Here is a 20,580-nt window from a genome sequence, read left to right as displayed (position 1 = left end):
GCCCACCAAGAGAGAAACCGAAAAGGTCCCTGCTCTCTTCGGCAATCGGGATGCTGAAAAACGCATTTTTCAAATCAATCACCGAAAACCATGAAGCTGTAGCTGGAATCAAAGTCAGTAGCGCCGTGATGTCAGGCACAACAGGGAATTGAGGAACCACAATTTTATTTACCTCCCGCAAATCGATAACAAAACGATAAACAGGCGGTTTGGTAGGATCAGTACGTTTAAGAATGGGCAGTACAGGACTATTGCACACGTTTCCCCGAGTCTCTTCAATGACATCTTTCTCGATCAAATCATAGATGATCGCTAACAAAGCTCGTTCACCATCAAGGGAGATACGATATTGGGGAATACGTGGCAATCGCACATTCGATTTCAACTGAACAACATAAGGGGAGATATCAAGTAGGCCCACATCATTTGGACCCGTCGCCCACAAAGACGCAGGAAGAGAATCCAATTCCGGTGGAAGCTTATCGAGTGACAAGTACATGGGAGAGACTACTCTCTCTCCGAACGTAAGCTTTACCCCCGCAGGGGAACAATACAAAGTTGCATACAAACGTTTAAGCAGATCCAGACCCAAAAGATTTTCGCCACAACCAGTGGTCAAAATTAACGGAGCTTCGAGCTCACGAGGCCCAATTTTAAGGGGCAGAGGGCACGAAACTGGATTGCTAACGGGGGCGCCAGAGAATCCAACGGAAACATTTGTTAAGCCAGACAAAGGTGCGCCAGGGAGTTTCGAATGCATGATAGAACTTTTCGCTGCACCAGTGTCCAACAGAAAAGGCTCAACGACGCCCGATGTAGCAACTGCGACATAAGGCCCTCTCTGATCAACCGGAACTGATACCACTCCCTCTCCTTGTCTTCGGCTGTCCTAGTAATTACTATCGTCAGTTCCCTGATCGACGTAATAATCGTCTACATTATACTGCGCAGATCGTCCTTGCGATGATCCACGTTGATCAAAACAGTTATTAGAATTTGATGAATTGTCAGAACGGTCGTTCTGAGCACCACGACCTCTACCACGTGATGCGTTCTGTGAACCACCACGACCTCCTCTAGACGACGTACCACTAGTACGGTCATTTAAAGCAGGACAATTGAATTTAATGTGTCCCTCCTGTCTACAGTAAGCACATTGATTGTACCCTAATGAAGATCTTTGGAAAGATGAATCATTACGCGACTGCGATCGATTCGATTGCGACTGCGATCTATTCTGCTGAGGCGCATTCTGATTAGAACGCGGCGGATACGCTTGTTGCAACAACACTTTAGTTTTCAGCTCTTTCGTTTTTTTATCGGCACGGTCATTTTCCTCTTTTTCTCTATTTTCGTAATATTGTGCCGTAGCCAATATCTGAGCTGAGGTAGAAACAGCCCACGCACTTTCTGAATTCTTTAATTTAGTGCACAAGTCGGGCAATAAGTTCGATACGAATTTATCTACAAACAACCGTTGTCCACCCTCAGTACCCATATCCTGTCCACTATGATCAACGAAAGTTTCCTCAAACCTCGTAAAGAAGTCTGATACACTCTCATCTTTCTTCTGCTTACAGGCTGACAACTTGTCCCAATTTACCTTCATAGCTGGCATAAGCGTTTTCATTAATGTAATGATTCGCTGGGGGAGAAGCTCAATCAACTGATCGGGTTTAGTAGCAGCCACTTGTCCAGCGTCTGCCGCTGTAATAGCAGCCCAATCACCACCTAATTCATTCGCGTGATCTTGGTGACGAATCTTGGCCCATACCGGTTGCGGTACGACATTGCCAAACAACATGTCGATATCGGCCAGATTCATTATCGTAGCGTCTACGAGCTGCGACAATTCCTTGTAATACCCAGCAGGATTTTTGCGAGGATCGGGCAAAGTTTGTTTCACCTGAAGCACTTCCGATCGTTTCCATGGGAGGTGTATCCACACTCTCTGGAAATGCGCCGCCACTGGAGCATTAACATTAGTATTATCAGCGGGTATCCAAACTGGCGGAACTTCACGCATAGGATATTGACCAGACTCATCTCCTTTCTCAATGTCCTCAACGAACAATGCATGAGGAATAGGAGCGGGACGAAGAGATAGCAACCGCTCAATAGCACGTCGGACATTAGTATCGACTATCAGTCCATTTGCGAACTGAAGCCGAAGTTCAGACAGGGCGGACAGCACCTCGTCAGGCGCAACGGCCACTATCTGATCATGTAAAAACTTGCACATTTCATCAAACACATATCTCTGAGTTGGTATGTTGAATTGATCAAACGTTTCGAGGACAACACGTGGCGGATTTCTAACAGGGTTTATCATCCAACCCATCGCCATATTGTATAGCGCAACACGTTCTCTATTACCAGGAAGCTGACTACGTCTCTGAGGACCATCAAAACCAGCAGACCCAAAAACGGGTCCGAGCGACTGAAAGAAGTTTGTCGCAATAGGAGAATCACGATTACGAGTAGAGGGAGAAGAGTAAGACACAGGACTAACAAGAGAAGGAGTAGAGACATTAGCGACAACAGGGGTTAACAACACAGGAGCAGTAGCGTGAGCAGTGGCGGGAACAGGAGTATGTGGAAGCGGAGGAGCAGTAGGAATAGAACCAGGCAAAGGAGCAGGAACAGTCGGAAGAGCGGGTGCAGGTTGAGGAACAGGGGGAGGAATAACAGGTGGAAGAACAGGTACGGCAGGGACCACAGGAACTGCGATACCCTGTACGTACGGAGGTGGCGACTTCATAAGATAGGACATTAAAGAATCCTCAACTGCCTCTTCCTTCTTATCCGACTCCGTAGGCAAAACAGGATAGCATTTGTCTATGGACATACGCTGTAATCTCTCAAACACTTCCTTATCCTTATCCTCCTTATCACGCTGAAACTGCTCAGCTTTCTTCACTATAGTAGCAACATTATCTCGCTCACTACGTTTATTTTGTCTGATTTCTTTCTGTCGGGCTTCTTTGCGCCACAACCGAAAGGCATCAAACATGGCCGGCCTTGATTTACGTTCGAACAACTTTATTTCCAAATTATCTAAGATCGACGCTTCGAAGCTACCGTGAGGTGGCCAACGAAGATCGCCGTCTTTCTTTGTATATTTTATCCAATAATCGTTAAAAGCAATTGGGCCTAGCCCATGTTTGCTATATAAATCATAAGTAGGAGTTCCAACCGGAGGTATCGGACACGAGTCCTCCAGCAGGGAATCCGCACCACAAGGTCTAAAGCAACAGAACAAAGTACTACGACCAGGCATCTTGCACACTAGCCGAGTTTCACAAACTTCAAGGGTTACGGGATTTCGGGATTTACCAAGTCCCAGCAAAGACAAAACCCTCGGTCTTTGGCGGCTGCAGTCGTCAAACAAATACAACAACAACAAAGTACGCTAGCAAAGTGTCACCGACAAAAACACTCACACAGCGTGTACAACAAAGACACCCGCTAAAGTGTCTACAACAAAAACACTCGCTAAAGTGTTTACAACCAAGACACTCGCTAAAGTGTCTACAACCAAGAACTCTGGGAGCGACCCACCAATACTTAACTCAAAGAACAATGGCGTCCTCAGGAAGGCCCGTCAATCGTCTCGCTATACCAAGGTCTACGCCAGGCGCCAAAACAGGTCTACAGTCAGGGCAGCAGTCCGTCGCAGCCGTTAGGAGGCGGGAATCTTCGCGGGAAAAGTCTTCGGGCCACTTATTTCGACAACAGGATCGATGAAGCGGGGTGCACCTTCCCTCGGAGATTTCACACGAAGTTCCTCACGATCGTCGGGCTTGGACCGGTACCACTGATGCAGCCCCACGTTGGGCGCCAACTGAAGGACTGGGTTCTTTTGGACCCAGCGGTGCCAGGGCACAACACCTGAAACCTTCGTGGGTAACCTGCTCCGGCGTACAAGTCACAGAGACACGGGACACTTCCTTCGGCGTCAAAGAGTCAAGGTTTATTTACTGCAGGGAACACAGAAGTCACAGGAAGTACATCGAGTGTAGTTCGGGGAGACTGCTTCAAATTGTATCTGTGGATCGCTCCTTTTATACAACTTTTACCCATATGATAACATGAGACACAATAGTTTACAACCTGGTTCCCACAAGTCGCTCTTAGAGGGGTCGTTTAGATCACTTTGAAACATACAAGGTCCGGAACATAAGTGCGGAAACATTTGGCGGTTCCCAACTGTAAAAACCCATCTTCCCACCATTAGCAAATTCCAATCAGCAGTAAAGTAGATCGAAACAAGAACGAAGACAGGTGCAGAGGAAGACGGAGACAGTGGGGAGATCGGAGAGGGTGTAAAAAAGGGGTGTCGAGAAGCACGAGATACAGGCATCAAAGGGACGTGCCTAATGAGATGCACGGCTGAGACAATAAGCCCGTGCGGCAAGATGAGCCTCGAGCGGCGCCGTCTGCCTTACAGTAGCAACCCCCTTGTCATAAAGACACTTTCAAAGAACATGTGTCTTCCGCCATATCTTGGAAGTCCCAGGGTCGCGAAGCGGACAGTGTCCGTTCGCTGGCTACTTGAGGGCAAGAGACAAAATGGATGCCGTATCTAAGATGGAACCCGTGGGTACAGATGAGAAACCCACATAACAAACGAACGGTTTAAGTTAGCACAGCGAAACTGCGCACGCTTACTAAACTCGTCATTTGTGGTTCATAGATACTAGACTCGACCATATTCGTGCGAGTTGAAAACACCACTTACAATTGTCACGGAACCTCAGTAGGGAAAGCGTTGGATAGCGTAGGGTAAAAATTACTACTTCCACTCCAGAGAGTGCAACAGTAGGGAAAGCGTTGGATAGCGTAGGCATAACATTTACTATTCCCACTCCAGTGAGTGCAACAGTAGGGAAAGCATTGGATAGCGGGAGGGTAAATATTACTATTCCCACTCCAGAGAGTGCAACAGTAGGGAAAGCGTTGGATAGCGGGAGGGTAAAAATTACTATTCCCACTCCAGAGAGTACAACAGTAGGGAAAGCATTGGATAGCGTAGTAGTAAAAATTACTATTCCCACTCCACAGAGTGCAACAGTAGGGAAAGTGTTGGATAGCGTAGGAGTAAAAATTACTATTCCCACTCCAGTGAGTGCAACAGTAGGGAAAGTAAATACTTTATACATGAATAAAAATAAATTAAATATGAATACCAATTACAAATTAATTAAAAGTAATTATCAATTTTATATAATATAATAATAATCAATTCAAAATACAAATAAAAATTAATTAATACAAATAATTACCTATTAATACAAATGATTTACCAATTAACAAATAATGAATTAACAAATAAAAAATTATTAAAGATTACAACAAAACCAATAAATAAATTAATATATTTAATTAATTACAATTAAATTACTTCCCACCCTATTCCCCTACAAACCCACAACCCGCAACAGAAAATAAATTATTAAAATTAACATAAATATCAATTAACCAATTAATTAAAATAAATTACCAATTATATTTTATTTAATTACCAATTAAAAAATGTAATATCAATTAATTCAAAATAAACACCAATAAATAAATTAAAAAATGTAATTAATTATAATTAAATTACTTTCCACCCTATTCCCCTATAAACCCACAACCCACTACAGAAAATAAATTAATAAAATTAACTTAATTATCAATTAATCAATTAAATAAAATTAATTACCAAGTATATTTTAATTAATTACCAAATAAAAATTTAAATATCAATTAATTCAAAATAAATACCAATAAATAAATTAACATATTTAATTAATTATAATTAAATTACTTCCCACCCTATTCCCCTATAAACCCACAACCCGCTACAGAATTATATTACGCAAAAATTAAATACCATAAAATCAATTAATTAAAATAAATTATAAAATAAATATACACTTTTCACACATATACTAACATAAAAAAACACTTTAAAAAATTGGATATTATTAAAAAATTATTATTAACTTACTTACCTCAAATTCGATATTTTTGTTTTTCTATATTCTGTCCATTCAATATTTTTGTTGTCTATATTCGGTCCATTCTATATTTTTGTTGTCTATATTCTGTCCATTCGATATTTTGTCCATTCTATATTTTGAATTCAATATTACTGCTATTCTATTCAATATTTTTGTAGTCTATATTCTGTCCATTCGATATTGTGTCCATTCTATATTTTTAATTCGATATTAATGTAAATCGATATTAAAAACTCGATATTTTGAGTGTATACCAACGTTTATCTGTGTATGTTCCTTGGGCAGGTGAATAATGACCTCCCGCACCTCCAGAAGGAACATTTTGACCAAAATCTATCATGCCTCTGTACAATATCCATTGAAGGTCATGCAGCAGAGACTGTGTGGTAGCTGGGAAGAAGACTGAAACTGTATTATCATAAAATGTTTCATTCTGATTGGAGTGAAGATTTCCGAAGAATACACAATTTAATTGTGTTGTGCTGAACTAGTTAGATTCAGATGCTCTTACCACTCTCCTCAGAGGAGACACTTTCTTTGTTCCAGCCCGAAAGAGTCAGATTCCTGGGCAAATCCTTTCTCACTTACTTCACTGATTCTTTATTTGATTCTGCCTTTATAGGCTTTACTTGCTGACATCTTCTGCCTGACTTCTCCCTGGTTTACCAGACTTCATAGCTTTAGCATATTAGGGAACTTCCCATCATGGGAAGCTGAGCCTGCTTCAGTTTGCTTTATAACAACTTTGACAGTTTGTCTCTGTATTTGCTATTTTGAATTGATTTGAAAAATACTGACTAATGCATCTATGTATTGATTACTGGATTTCACCCAATTCGAAAAATTTGAGTTTGTACCTTTACTAATTTGTTATTAAACCTTCATGGTTTGCAAATATATCAATTCCTGTCACCATTGAGGGACCTTATGTAGTTCACTGTAGCTAATGTATTTGATTTGTTGAGTCACGCCTAAGTCCGGTACTTGTGGTCAACCCTTTTGAGTGTAGCTTGTTGCAAATTTGCTGCATTAATCCATTTTGCAGGTAAATTATCTCTCACCCTCCCTTCTCCCACGTGTATTGAATAATGCAATACTCTTGCTTGCTCTATGTTCAATGCTCTGTTGTTTTTTAAATCAAATTGAATACATGCATAATATATTCTTTTGTGGCACAGTTGAGAACTTTGCCAGTGGATAGACGGAGTATTGAGGGTGACCACTACCTGGATGTTGCTATAATCTACTTTACTAAGGACCAGTGAATTAATTAGTTCCTTGGCAATGTAGAACGGGAGAAAATACATATTTGAATTACATTAATAATCTGGTGGTCCGCTACAGAGGTGGTCACAGTGGGAAATGACTTCATAGGCACAAAAGGATTATAAAGAACCCTGAGGTATCTGGGTGTGGACAAGGAAGTAAGGATGTCTGAAGGAAAGCAGGAAGAACTAGGTAGAAGAGTGAAGATGGGGGGGAAACAGAGAACCTCTGTTTGGAGAGTTGAGAATAAGAGACCTGATGGGCAGCTTATGTTGGATATTTATCATACTTAGAAGCACAAGGAGAGGGTGGAAAAGGAGAAGCTTTGTATGTGATCGGTGTAAAGGTACAAAAACAATGGAGGAGTTACCCCTCAAAAAATGGAGAAAGGAGATTCTCTCACAGTGGGTTAAAGTGCTCAATTCAGCACAGTATGTCCCAACCTGTCAGTGGATAATGCATATCCTTGTAGAAGACCCCTCACTCACCAACCTAGTTGGTGACATGCTTCATCATCGGGGTCCCACCCCATAGGCCGAGTGCCTATAGGGTGTGCTGCGACACCTGATTACAGTGGAGCGGGTTGTTTTTCTTTTATGTGTTCAAGGCGATCAAATAAATGAATTTAAAAAGGGCCAATACTACTCACTGCAAGTTTTTATTCTTGAGTGCTTGAACCCTAATAAAAATGTGTAACACCTATGCCTAATTAGGTAGACTTCGGTGTAAAATAAGAAGTGTTATTACAAATAGCTAAGTGTGCTATGTGAAGTGTGATAAATACTATTGATTAAAAAGGTCTACATGTTTCAACCATTGTATTTATTCATTGGTTTTCGTCAGGACCGTGATATTGAACTGGGTGGTCCGCACACGCTAAGGTGCATCCTGCCCTAGTCCAAGATGGAGTACACAAATTGTGAACTCGTGTAAAATTGGTGCATTTTCTTTATTCAAAGAAAAAACCTGTAAGGAAACAGGGAAAAACAAGAAGACAGGAAGGGATCACATACAGGGGTTGACTACACACGTGTAATACATTTAACATATATAGCCAGTATTTTCCATGAGTCAATACATGGGATTATGCCCATATTTCAGTCAGACAGTAGAATCCATCTGTTACACGACAGTACTTCAGTGCTTTTACCGGACTGTGACTAATGAGCCATGAATCAGTGCCAAAGGAGTGGTGACGATCTGGTTTTGGCATCTGAAAATGACTAGTGAAAATAAGGGCGACGTACTATGGGCCAGTGATCATACTGGTGTTACGGGGTGAACGGATGCATACAATTGTGAGCAGTCGTGAAGGCGCTTAAAGTTGCGACTGGTATATGGCTGATTGCTTACACTTCCTTGCGGTATTACCGCTTCATGGGCACCAGCGCTTCCAAGACGGCAAGAGTCCGTCTCCTGAAAGTGGGTAAAGAGCAAAACAAAAGCAAACAAATGCCCGGTTTTAGTTTGCTGGCTTTTTTTGAGGTTTTTTGTGTTGCCAGCGGATCGAGCGGCGAGCGCATGAAGAGAAATAAGTATCCTTACTCAGACTTGGCCGCGCTTTACTTACTTGCAGCTTCTGATCATCAGACGGTAAGCCTACTTGGTTCGACCGGAGGCGCCCCGAGGAATGACCGGCTTGTTCTCAATGCCGGTAAAGTAAACCCGGAATAGTTCCTGGTTGGGCGTGGCTTCGTCACGTGGTATGATCACGTGGGTCGTAATAGGCCAATCCGGTTAAAGTAGGGGGTGGGGCCCTCGGATGATTTCATTTCTGCCGGGAAACAGAGTCAAAGACTGTTTATGTTTCCATGGGGACTAGGAAGGTCCCTTTTTTTTGGAAAAGGAAAGAGAAGAGTTACAAAATTCCCAATGATTTCTGTAGCCCGTGTAAATACACCCTTTTGTAACTCTTCTCTTTCCTTTTCCAAAAAAAAGGGACCTTCCTAGTCCCCATGGAAACATAAACAGTCTTTGACTCTGTTTCCCGGCAGAAATGAAATCATCCGAGGGCCCCACCCCCTACTTTAACCGGATTGGCCTATTACGACCCACGTGATCATACCACGTGACGAAGCCACGCCCAACCAGGAACTATTCCGGGTTTACTTTACCGGCATTGAGAACAAGCCGGTCATTCCTCGGGGCGCCTCCGGTCGAACCAAGTAGGTTTACCGTCTGATGATCAGAAGCTGCAAGTAAGTAAAGCGCGGCCAAGTCTGAGTAAGGATACTTATTTCTCTTCATGCGCTCGCCGCTCGATCCGCTGGCAACACAAAAAACCTCAAAAAAAGCCAGCAAACTAAAACCGGGCATTTGTTTGCTTTTGTTTTGCTCTTTACCCACTTTCAGGAGACGGACTCTTGCCGTCTTGGAAGCGCTGGTGCCCATGAAGCGGTAATACCGCAAGGAAGTGTAAGCAATCAGCCATATACCAGTCGCAACTTTAAGCGCCTTCACGACTGCTCACAATTGTATGCATCCGTTCACCCCGTAACACCAGTATGATCACTGGCCCATAGTACGTCGCCCTTATTTTCACTAGTCATTTTCAGATGCCAAAACCAGATCGTCACCACTCCTTTGGCACTGATTCATGGCTCATTAGTCACAGTCCGGTAAAAGCACTGAAGTACTGTCGTGTAACAGATGGATTCTACTGTCTGACTGAAATATGGGCATAATCCCATGTATTGACTCATGGAAAATACTGGCTATATATGTTAAATGTATTACACGTGTGTAGTCAACCCCTGTATGTGATCCCTTCCTGTCTTCTTGTTTTTCCCTGTTTCCTTACAGGTTTTTTCTTTGAATAAAGAAAATGCACCAATTTTACACGAGTTCACAATTTGTGTACTCCATCTTGGACTAGGGCAGGACGCACCTTAGCGTGTGCGGACCACCCAGTTCAATATCACGGTCCTGACGAAAACCAATGAATAAATACAATGGTTGAAACATGTAGACCTTTTTAATCAATAGTATTTATCACACTTCACATAGCACACTTAGCTATTTTTAATAACACTTCTTATTTTACACCGAAGTCTACCTAATTAGGCATAGGTGTTACACATTTTTATTAGGGTTCAAGCACTCAAGAATAAAAACTTGCAGTGAGTAGTATTGGCCCTTTTTAAATTCATTTATTTGATCGCCTTGAACACATAAAAGAAAAACAACCCGCTCCACTGTAATCAGGTGTCGCAGCACACCCTATAGGCACTCGGCCTATGGGGTGGGACCCCGATGATGAAACATGTCACCAACTAGGTTGGTGAGTGAGGGGTCTTCTACAAGGATATGCATTATCCACTGACAGGTTGGGACATACTGTGCTGAATTGAGCACTTTAACCCACTGTGAGAGAATCTCCTTTCTCCATTTTTTGAGGGGTAACTCCTCCATTGTTTTTGTAACTTATCCCGGGGACCAGGAGTTCCCAACTCACATACATTAGTGTAAATTCCCTAACTCTCTCCTTTGTTGTTTAAGATCGGTGTAAAGGTGACAGGAGAAGCCAAAAGAAGAGACAATATCACTTAAAAAAAATGTTTATTGGAGTTAAAAAGAGAGTACCAAGGTTACAAGCAGCATAAGGAAGGAAAGTAGTATAGTAAAAACATATAACTTAAGGGTAATAAAATAATAAATATGATGATGTGATAATTGCAAAATGTAATCCTATGCTATAAGGTAAGTAAAAAAGAGAGTAGATTATCTAGCTAATATTAGTAATTTTTATACATTTTAAGACAGAGAAAAAGGAAAGAAAGTGGGGAAAGGGAAAAGGGGAAAATAAGAGAGAGAGAGGGAAGGTGAATAGAAATTAGATTAAAGATGAGTGCGAAGATAAAAAAGTAATGAAGGGTTACCAGAGTAAGACAGACTTTATAGAGATGATATCTCTAAGGGAGATGGTAGAAAGAGAGACCTAGGACTGACCCTTGAGAGTCGTTTGACCTACTGAGCTTTACCCTCACTTCTGAATTGCACAAGCTCTCATCAGTGGCTGGCTTTTTTATGCAAAGCAAGGCCTTGGTAAACGTATGACATCATGTCTTTGGTGTGGTGCTTCTCTTCAGCAGATTGCAGATCCCAGTGCAGAACTGGCCCAGGTTTCACAAGTCTTACCTCTGCCAGACCCGTTCTCCAACTAATGACAGATCACACCATACTGTGGCAATGGTGGGCTTTATGTGTGTAATCCTATCCCTTGAATTCCAAACATTCTACAGTCAACAAACACAATTCAGTCTTAGCTGCCATAATGTTATGAAACAATGTTCTCTTGAGACCTGTTATTTTCAACATGAGCGAGGATTGAGATGTTGCACAGCCATTTTGACAAAGCACATCCATACACCTTCTCTTCTTTCTTTTGAGATTGTTGGCATTTGCAGACGCCGGCAGACTCTTGTGATCCAGGCACTAAAGCCAAGAATAGGAAATCAGGAACTGGAGCCTTAGAGAAAATGGCCTCCCCATAGGCGCCCGGCTGGCATTGCAGTGTTGTGATTGGCTTAGGGAGGGGAGGTAGGCTGCCTGTGGCTGCTTCCTGTTCAGGAGATTAGTAACGTGGGAAAACCCAATATATCCTTGGAGGCTTGGGCAGTTCAAACAGTGTAAGGTCCAGGTGCCTACAAGGGATTTTATTCAAAATACATGACTTCTAATATATTATTCTGGAATTACTTTCAGTCATCCATGAAAGCGTACAAACTAGCTCTTCGTAATGATAAAAGTACCTTCTACGAGGAAAAAATAAAGAATTCATCCTGCTCAGCCAAGGAGACCTTCCGTATCCTTAAAGAGCTCCTTCATGTCCCGGACCCCCTACAAAAACCTATGGACCCCAAAGCAGCAGAAGAAAAATGTGTCAATCTAGCCACCTTTTTTGACGAAAAAATTTAAAAAATCCTTGCCTCCCTTCCCGCTGCCAAAACAGACACCCCTGAAAAAATTAAGGTCCTACCTCCCTTACAAAGGAATTCCCCTGCGGAACCCGACACACCTCACCTGGCGTTATTCGACCCGATCACTATGGAGGAGGTTGCAGCAACATTTGCCTCAGTCAAGAGTGGCGCCCCCAGTGACCCAGTACCCTTAAGATTCCTCAAAGATATCACCCATACCATAGTGTCCCCGCTGACCGCCCTAATTAACACCTCATTAGCCCAAGGTGAAGTCCCCTTGAGTTGGAAGGAGGCGGTCGTGAACGGACTTCTTAAGAAACCATCACTAGACAGTGAGGATCTATCAAATTATAGACCGATCTCTCTCCTCCCCTGGATTGGTAAGGTCGCGGAGAAACTTGTAAATAAAAAACTGTCTCACTTCCTGGTTTTTCGACCAGGTCAGGGCACGGACACCGCTCTCCTTGCAGCAGTGGAGAAGACCAGAGAAATTCTCGATACAGGAGGATCAGTGGCAGTGGTCCTTCTGGATTTGAGCGCGGCCTTCGACACTGTCAGCCACCAGGTCTTAACCCAACGCCTAGAAAACATTGGAGTGAAAGATACGGCGCTGAAATGGCTCTCGTCCTTTCTTTGCCAACGCTCTTTCCAAGTCTGGGAAGGTGAAGGCCGCTCCCCCGCCATCCCCCTCCGGTGTGGTGTGCCACAGGGCTCATCACTGAGCCCCACGTTATTTAACGTGTACATGGCCCCACTGGAGGGGTTGGTCTCCCCATTTGGAGTCACCATCGTCAGTTATGCTGACGATACACAGCTGGTGGTAACTCTTTCTCACCCCAAGCAAGAGCCCTCCAATCTTCATGACTGCCTCTCCAATATACATCAATGGATGAACGACTCAGCCCTGAAATTGAATGGGTCCAAAACAGAGATTCTTTTCCTAGGTCAAAAAACACTGAATCTACCCCCAAACATCTGGCCCGTCTGTCTGGGTGAACCTCCTACCCCTAAGACGGAAGTTAAGAGTTTGGGAGTATGGTTAGAGAAAGATCTCACCTTCAGAACGCAGGCAAGGAAAACGGCCGGCATCTGTTACGGCCTAATAAGATCATGTAGGAAGGTGCTCCCCCTACTCCCTTTCAAGTCCCGACTACTGCTGATCCAAGGCCTAATTGTGTCCAGGTTGGACTACAGCAACGCCATTTACTTAGGAGCCCCGGAAACCACTCTCCAAATACTACAGAAAACCCAGAATGCCGCTGCCAGGCTGCTCACGAATACCCCAGCCAGAACATCAGCCAAACCCGCACTGAAAAAGCTACACTGGCTTCCGATCAGGGAAAGAGTGATATTCAAGGCACTATGCCTGGCTCACAAAGCACTTCACAACGCAGGTCCACCAATCCTCAACAACTGTATCTTACCTTACAGACCTACTAGAGCGCTTCGATCGGACCATGGAAACCTTATTGTGGTTCCCAGGGTGAAAAAGGCCCGCGCAGGAGGCCGCCGCTTCTCGGTCCACACAGCGAAACAATGGAATGCGCTCCCCCTGAAACTTAGATCAGAACCAAACCTCCTGCGTTTCAGGAAATCTCTCAAAACCTTTCTTTTCCCTTAATTCACTTCCACCCCCGCACTTTCATCCATCAGGACCACGAGGTTTAGCGCTGGGATACTCTTGGGTGACTACGCGCTCTATAAAAACCTAAAATAAATAAATAAATAAAACTTGGAGGTTCAATCTAAACAGATCTTGAGCCAAAATCATGTCAGTCTTGTGGCAGGTAGACTGCTGCCATAGGACTGACGCCCGTGTGCGAGCTACTTGAGAGTCAATTGACTGTTGCAACATCGAAATCTTGAGGCTAATTTGACCCCTCTTGAAACTGCCATTACCCCGCTGGGCCGGTTTTAATTACCTGACCAGTGGTAACTCCGATATTGAAATCGTGGAGTGTATCTGACTCCTTTGGAATTCGAATTAACTGTGCTGGGTCCTATCTAATAACCGGACCTCTAATAAGGGTCATTGTTACATGCAATACTCATCGTCCTGAAGATGGTCTGATGGACTAACACCACAAAAGACAGAAACGTCGACTTTACCATCTATTTCCCAAATATTCAATGTACCTAAGTGACTGTTATTTGTATCAGAAGATATGTCACTTTTTTGATTTTGTTGGAATATATGTTTTTATTCATGAGTTGTAGAATAATTTGCAAAGCCTCTTTCATGATTTATTGCTGAAATAATTTTTCTCAGGCTGTACCCTTTTCAACTTGGTTTATATATAAAAATTAATTTGTATATTTACAAAAAGATATCCCTGTGTGTCCTCTGTTTTCTTCTGCTATATAGAGTGAATATCTAAATTTGTGAATTTTGGCTCAAGATCTGTTTAGACAGAACCACCAAGTAATTCCAGAATAATATAAGAGGAGTCATGTATTTTGAATAAAATCCCTTGTAGGCCTCCTGTTCAAGAGAGTAGCAGGAAAACATGGGACCCGGTTAGGGGCTGAGGTGGCGCAGGACCTGGGAAGGTGAGATTTCTTTATTTTAATTAAACTCCCCCCCCCCCGCACGAACCCGGCGAAACCCCACCCGCGAGTCATGTCAGCCCAGATTGCCTCCAACACTCTAATTGGAAAAGGGTAAGGGATATTGTGTAGTTGAACAGAAGGCAATAAAATCTCTGAATACTCCATGACAAGGGTAAAGTTGCCATTATCGATAGATTGTGAAACCTTTGTGACATAGACGATATCTGACATTCTGTGAATTATATAATGCCAATAAATAGGTCAATTTTTTAATTAGACATATGACTGAAAATTTTGTGAATATAATGAAAATATTTTAACATTGAGTCTCATGCTAGGACTCACATGTCTCTAAATGCTCCAGATGCAGTTGATGCAAAAGGAACAAATGATGGATGGAATGCTGAACAATGCAAACATTCACTCACCGTCACAAAGATCTGGGTTTAATCCATTGTTGTTTTGCTCACCATGTCACCCCAGTATGGACCCAGCTATATGCAAATCAGTTTTGACCCGGTTCCTCATGGGAACAGTCCTGCCCGAACTGCCAAGCCAGGTCCTCCCTGGAAAGGAAACAAGCATCCTGGGACCAGTTTCGGGAATCACCCCTCATCAGCCAGGCTAACTTGAATCCAGTGGGGCAGTGAGTACCTGTCAAAAAGAAAGACAGATAGTGGACAGAGGCTGACTATTACAGAATAAGAGGGCGTACAATTGTTGATCTTTGCAAGTACTGGCCTTGACGGTCCCACACATAAAAGTTGATTGAGTGCTGATGAACTACTTTTCCCATGCAGTCTAATATTGCTGAATATAACATGTGCACAAAGTGAATAAGGAGAGTTAACAGGAGAGATGCATTCATCAGTGCAGCTTCTCTTAAATAGACAAAAAATACACATACACGCCACTGCAAACAGTCTCAATATTATGATTAGGTATATGTTTGCCTAAATCATGCTGCAATTGGGTAGTGAATTCTGAGATATACAAAAGTGTATCTTTTCTTTAATTGGGTGGCAGCATAATAAAACATAGAAAATGCTTTGGATAAAAGCTCCATATATGAAGTACTAAAATATAACTATTCTAATCATTATTGTAATGAATACCTCTATATTTCTCAATCCATTGTTGCCAGCAGTATGGCTAATAGAGCTCGGTCGTTGGTGGCAACTGCGGTGCTCTGAAGACCACAATTTCGAATTTAGACGAGGCACCTTCAACCTTTCATCCCACTGAGAGTGATAAATTGGTTACCATAAATTCAGGTGTTGCAGTGGGTTGAATCAACAGGAGTGTGGTATGAAGCACTATATATAGATAGGACTAGGCAAAATTGCTCCTATACCATGCTAATCTCACACGATTTCACAAAGTTTGCATTACATGTATTACACAAAATTCCTGAAAATAAATAATTACGAAACGCATTGTAATTTCACATTGTTCACTTCAAAGGTTTGTCCCAGGAGCACAAGAATAACATGACCGGCTACTGTTCGCGGCACTTGTGTTTTTTTTGCACTATTTGTTTATAGCGTAAAATGCATCCTTGAGTACAAAACGGACACAACAATGCATTTGGCACTCAGATATAGCGCTTTTCCCACAATTTTGATTAATTGTTGCAGAATGTATTATAATTACTTAAAAACTACACGCATTCGGCGAGCACGGCGCAAACACACACATATATATACATATATATATATATATATATATATATATATATATATATATATATATATATATATATATATATATATATAGAGAGAGAGAGAGAGAGAGAGAGAGAGAGAGAGAGAGAGAGAGATACTCTATTAACAAATAATAAGTAATTCTCATTTTTTTGGGGCTAAGTTCTTTCAAAACATGTACTTTTTACTATCCCTTCCTCCTGCTCCAAAATCTGATTGTCCCCTCTGTAACACAATAAGCAACTGTGTTCCACTTTAGCAATAGTGCTGTACAGTACAATATGTCCATTTTTAGAGCAGGTCGAGTCATGCTGCTCAGCTGTTCCTCTACATTTTTTTCCTGCAGGCTGAGCCGCTGTGACCCTATATGTGACTCCTTTTCTCCTGATCTGATGGCTGGTTTTGAGAGAGAACATTGCTTCAAAGTGCAAACTAATGGACTCCGTGATTAGCTGCACGTCATGTGGTCTGCGGTCCTCGGAGGGAGCCATCCGGGGTAATTCGTCACCGCTGCGTGAAGGCCACGGACTCTTATGCTGATGAGACATTTCAAGGGTCAGCCCTCATTACACCAAAATATAAATAGCCGAGCAGCTGGAATGGATGAAATTTAGCATTTGTGTTTCAAATAACTGGCTTCAAAGAAAGGAAGAAGATGGCGATCGAACCACGTGACGTGACCAGGCATGGACGTTGGTTACTGATTGCCACGGTCAGCCGCTGCACCTCTGACCCCTCCTATGGTATCTCTGGCAACGACCTTGAGTAGCAAGGCGTGGTCTGAGGACGTCTATTCACCAGGGGCGTAGCTACTGTTAGTACATCAGGTGCAGTAGCACCGGATCCAGAGCCCTAAGCGTCCCATTGAACCCTGAATATTGCTATATTTTACTAGCCTGATGATAGGCAAAGTGATCATTTTACTAGCTTTCACCGCGGTCCATGACACTCTCGCTACACAACTGCTAGCCACAGGAGCACAAAGTAAACTGGGGTTTTCTAACCTTACTCTAATTCTTAGGTTTCCACTCCTTTATCTGGTCTATTGCATCAGCTGCAGATCGAAGGCCGCGCAGAAGCTAAGCACGGGTCAAGGCCACTACAGTGCTTACTTTGTAAACAAATTGACATTAATAAATAATTAGATATAAAATTGATAATAAATAAATGAATGCACGGATAGCAATTATTTTCTTGGGAACCAGCCATCATCACTGCCGAATTGTGAGGTTGTGCAATACCCGGGCTGTCTAGTATTTCTTCCATATCACAATATTTCATGTCTCTTTATCTCACCCTTGCGGGTAATTTTTCATCCCTGCTTTTTATCTTTTGATCTCATTTTCCTATAATTTTCTTCTTTCTTTTTTCTCTCTTTTTGTGTTCACTATCTTGCACTAGCTTAAGGTCTAATGATTAAAAATAAGTACTGATTAAAAAAAAAAGTTGTGCTTGTGCACAGCACATTCACTCACAAGGACGAATTAAGCACTGGATAAGATGTGATTCTAGGGATTTCACTGTGGTCAAAGATTGCATGATATCACATTCGCCACAAATGACAATTTAGTGAATTGATATCCATGTGCCCTGAAACAACCATATTAATCTCAAGTAAATGCTTATTTATTTTTTATTCCTGTGTCTTTTAATTTTCTGCCAGCTACATTTAGAAGCTGTAAATTGTTTGATATATAAATAGCAGATTAGCAACTGTCTATCAAAGGCATGGGAAACATCCCCTCTCATGGAATGTCCAAGCAATGAGTATGCACACAGTCGAGGACAACAACTGCAAGAGAGAAGAGAGAAGAGAGACTAAACTCAGTGTTTGACCAACTTTTTTGATGTAACAGCAGTGATTGAATTGTGCCATTGGTTACAGATGGTGAGGACAGGTACTCATATTTGGGTACCAGGACTTTTCATCATCAGACTTTGACGCAGAGCAAGAAAGAGAAAATCAGAAAAGAAAAGGAGTATGAGAAAGACAGTAAAACAATGACAAAGAAAGACAGCATAGATTAAAAATAACCAGGGTGTGTGATAAAGAGGCAGAAAATGTAGGGTTGTGGCATAAAGAGGTATGATGTGGAGTGAAGACTAAAGCGAAACAAAAGGGGATGATGGACGGAGCGTTTGAGCAAATCAAACACTCACCCCCAGTCACCTGATCTGGGTTTAATCCATCACCATTCTTTAGCTCACTCAGCCACCCCAGTTCAGACATGGCCATATGCAAATCAGTCTGACCCTGTGCCTCATGGGTACAGTCCAGCCCGAACTGCCAAGCCATGCCTTCCCTGGACCGGAAACAAGCTTCCGAGGACCGGTTTGGATTCATACTCATGGAATGAAGACTAGGCAGCTTTGGTGTTTGGCAACCTTGACGTTTGGTAGTGCTGACAGCAGGCTCCTAAGAAAAACCTTTTTATTATTTATTTTTTTATAAATGTAATACTGTGTAACAGTGAATGCAAATGAGAATGCAAAACATCAACTAAAATAGTCTCTACGTAATGAAATACATAGTCCGTGAAGAAAAGATGTTGAAAATGAGAAAACATGCACAGGAAAAAGAAATAAAAAGTATGCTTAGAATTGTTAAAGTGAGCCACTGTCAGAAAATGGCAAAGATTTCAGGTATATCCTCATATGGTAAGAAATCAGGGATGGCAAAAGAGAGGCTCTCTTAGTGAATGGTGACTCTTATTTTCAGCCCCATGAATTGTTGCACACATACTACACAGCCACAACATGATTCGGTCTTGGTGAATTCTGGAGGACAATCTAAGTCTGGGCCAATGATGGCTCTCGGTTTCAACCCTGATGGTTGGGGGCTGGGCAGAACATCAAGGACCATCTCAAAGCTTTTCCAGTGGGCAGTCGGATTTCCTGGTTTCATTGTGATGGTAATGCACAGGAAGAGATCTCAACAGATCACGATTGTGTGACCACCAAAGGCAGCTGTGTGACTGATCTCAAGGTCCCTAGGATGAAAGATGGCTATCATGGTTGCTCTGAGCTACACAGGCAGGAACGGGGAAGAGCTCTGGGTGTAAACGTCCAGGTCCGTTCTCAGATGCCAGCTACCTCTCCAACCAGTTGTGTGCTTATGTTTGCCTATGGTCCTGTACAGTTCTCCAGTACCTTTTGGATAGGTTTGTGCAGTACAAAGAGACATTTATACATATGTGTGATAGTCTGCAGGAAATTGCCACCTTCTGGAAGTGGTTGTGCATCACATTACCTGACCATGCATACAGTGGTTCTATGTATTCTGCAGCTTGTGCCATGTGCACATCAGCAGCACAACAATATTCTAGTGCTGTAAAGATTGTCATCTGGTATGGAGTACTTTATACTGCCAACCTTTTGTCTCCTACCTCTGCAGGACTGGAACAGAAAGATACTCTTCGTAGCCAGTAGCAGTAATTAACTATAAAGCTGGTTTGTTGCTTCAGTTTATATTTGTCCTAATCTTTGTGTGTTCTTCAGTTTGCAGAGACTTGACTGCAGCATCAGTCAAAACTATGATGAATCTTGCGGCATATAGATCACAATCATGAAGCAGGTTCCCCAAAAAAATAACTAGACAATAGATAAAAGATGTCACATAAAATATTGGATTTATAATAGGCCACAAAAAAGTAACAAGTGGAGAGTTATTGTTAGTATACTGACCAGTGGCAATAGCATATGGAAGATCAATATTAGATTTAGTTCAAGGAAACAACACATAACTTTATAGAACAAGGGTCCTATTAGAACACAGGGCCTCATTACGATGTCGGTCGGAAAGCAATGTGACCGGTTCCTTTTCAGAACAGTTTCCAACCGACTCGGGATCGGTGAGTCCGAACAACCGATTACGATGTTTCTGAACACCGTTCAGTCGGACTCCTAATGACTTCAATGGGAGCCTGTGTTCCTACCGACAACTCAGGCTCCCCTTGAATAAAAGGGTGGTTGTGGAGAACCGCGCACCGTGGGGCGGGCACCCCATGATGCTTGCCACACTCTGAATGGTTGTAAAGAGGGGTCCATGGGTACCCCCACGGGCACCAACTGGAGGCCTCCTGGTGAAGGGGGGCATGCTACAGACCCCCAAAGTTAGTTTCCGACAGCCGTTTT

This window comes from Lissotriton vulgaris, chromosome 10, assembly GCF_964263255.1.
Source record: "Lissotriton vulgaris chromosome 10, aLisVul1.2, whole genome shotgun sequence".
In the NCBI taxonomy this organism is placed as follows: Eukaryota; Metazoa; Chordata; class Amphibia; order Caudata; family Salamandridae; genus Lissotriton; species Lissotriton vulgaris.
Note: the sequence above shows the minus strand (reverse complement) of the source record.